We start from the raw sequence: 2,638 nt of genomic DNA, 5'->3' as shown, positions 1-2,638 counted from the left end.
GGAGTGGGTTGGTGTTTCCTTCTCCAGGGGATCTTTCTGACCCAGGGATTGAACACATGTCTCCTGCACTGGAAGGTGGATTCTTTACTACTGAGCCGCCTGGGAAGCCCTAATTGATAGGATAGTGTAGTAGTGAAGTCGCTCAGTCGTGTCCGACTCTTTGTGACCCCATGGACTGTAGCCTACCAGGCTCCTCCATCTGTGGGATTCTCCAGGCAAGAGTACTGGAGTGGGGTGCCATTTCCTTCTCCAGGAGATCTTCCCAACCCAGGGATTGAACCTGGGTCTCCTGCATTGCAGGCAGATGCTTTACCATCTGAGCCACCAGGGAAGCTCAATTGATAGGATAGTGAATATTAAAAGTAGATGAGAAATATGAGACAAAGGTCATGGACATAAAATAAAACCAGGGATGTATTTAACACAAAAAGTCTATACTGTGAAGTACAGTATACTTTGCATGGGCAGACCACACGTTTGTTTCTAAGATGTTTAGAAGACAATAGCAAGAGGGAAATGCGGTCAGCTATCTATCCATAAGAGAAAAAGCAAAGTCACTTAGAAGAAGAAAATGAATTTTGATAGCAACACAAGACAGATATTTCCTTCCAAGGCTTCTTATACAAGGAACAGCATGACGTAGTAAACAATGTCCTTGTTAGCTTCCTTACAGAGGCAAACAGCTCTGGGTTGTCCTAATAACTGATGGCCTCATCCAAAGTGCAGCGAAGCAAAACAGAACATCTAGACAAATGATGGGTCACACTCCAGGCAACCCTCCACAGATATACTTTCTTTAATTTTTTAGATGAACTACATTAAAAATCTGATAAAAACTGTAGGTCTTCCAATAGAAAATGCACGTGTGTACCACACTTTAACTACAATTTCAAGAAGCTGTGGACTTTCTAAGAATTTGGGAATTCTAGGCTAAGAACCTAGCTTCAATCTGAATTTTTTATACCCAGCAGCAATGAGGACTAATGATATTACACGTCCATGTTTTCATGTAAGAAGGGTAATTAACTTCCTGGTTTTTGTTAGTTAGACTGAGGGGTTTTCTGAGATGTAGGACTTTTAGTGCTAAAACCAGGTCAGTCTCAGGCAGCCTGGTAGAGGTGGTCATATATATATAGGGGAAGAACCACATGGCTTAACATTCAGCCAAGTCTCTGTGGATGTGTGAGTTGTAAAGGTGGGCAGACTTCTTTCTATGAAAATTAAGGAATTCACAAGGATACATGCTGGAATTCATAGTCACCTATGATACCAAGGAACTCTCACTGGCAAATCCAAGAAGCTTCACTAAAGCCAATTTTGAATGTACCCAGATGTACAAACAAACATGTTTCCAAAATCCAATCTTTTTTCATAAATCTGCAATGATTTGTATCCAGTACTCATCTTGATGGGGTTTTTTTGTTGTTATTATTGTTCCTGGGTACTGATAATTGTAGCTTCTTGGTATATTTTCTGAAACAAATATTTTGCAAAACATGTTTCAAAGTAAGTAACTTGAGAGATTTGCTATGTGGAAATAAGTAGCCATAAACCATTTACAAGTTGGGGAGAATTATTAACAATATATAACTTTGGTTGTAGGATGATTGGTTTTAGCTTTTAGAATCAGTGAGGTCCTTCTTTGTGGTAATATTTGTGTACCAGGGCCAGACTTTATTAAAACCACAACTAGACTCTCATAATAAAACCAGATTACTAGGTGTACAGCAATTGTTAATTTTATAATCTCTCTAACAGGAAGGTTGGCTCTCAAAAGATAGTTAAGCAATAAAATGGTTATTAAATTCAAAAATGGTTGTTATATTGGTAGCGAAGTCAAAATCTCTTTGCTTCATCTGTTTGGCAGTTGTTAACTGTCTGGTCAAGTGGCTTTCCTGCCGTCTTTTTCTTACAGTAGGTAGTATGCTCATAAAATTCTGAAGGAGCTTCGATAGTCAGTGTTCTCAATTCAAGTTGTTTGCCCGTCCCCCAAACTCAAACTCTTGTAAAAGTCGAGAAACACTGAAAACAATCATATACTATTGCTGACGATTTCTTCACAAGAAGATAAAGAGCCTCTCACTTGTAGGAGGTACAGAGGATACTGGCAGGGGCCAGTCATGTTTGGATTGGGAAGAAGCAGCCAGATAGTGGCTGGAAACCTTTTGCATGAGCATTTCTGGCAAGAGAGCTCCCAGAAAATCGCCAAGACTCTCTAAATTTCTTGTGATTGCTTCTCTCATTCTAAAATTTACCTGATTTTGTGTTTGTAATTTTATATTATTCTTGTTAAAAGTGGCCTTCCAAATTGTATAAGCTTCCAGTCCCACAAAACAGGAAAGTGCCTCATGTGAAGACCACTAGCTCCTTCTTACCCTGAGACACTTTCTGTCTTGCCAGCAAGAGATTTGCATATGTCTTTTCCATAGAACAGTTAAGAAACCAACTAGGGCCAAGGTCTAGCTTTCAGTAAGTAACCTGTTATACCTTTTGGTTCAACTCCAGGGAGCAAAGGCACTGAAAGGTGGAGTACAGAAGGTTAATACGCTCCACAAGTTCCTCTGAGCACCAGAAACGGCTATTTATCATGACTTGGGCAAGTTCCAGTCCTTAATGCAGAGTAAGCTGGGGCAAAGTA

At 39.9% G+C, this 2,638-nt stretch overlaps 1 non-coding gene across 1 annotated transcript; it reads right to left on the bottom strand.

Annotated features, from left to right (window-relative positions):
• Positions 1-259: 259 nt before the first annotated feature.
• On the bottom strand, positions 260-331 carry TRNAC-GCA (transfer RNA cysteine (anticodon GCA)). The gene has a single exon. It is a non-coding gene; the product is annotated as a tRNA-Cys (tRNA).
• Positions 332-2,638: the final 2,307 nt, after the last annotated feature.

Source organism: Budorcas taxicolor, chromosome 2, assembly GCF_023091745.1.
Source record: "Budorcas taxicolor isolate Tak-1 chromosome 2, Takin1.1, whole genome shotgun sequence".
In the NCBI taxonomy this organism is placed as follows: domain Eukaryota; kingdom Metazoa; phylum Chordata; class Mammalia; order Artiodactyla; family Bovidae; genus Budorcas; species Budorcas taxicolor.
Note: the sequence above shows the minus strand (reverse complement) of the source record. Positions and strands in the feature narration are given on the sequence as shown.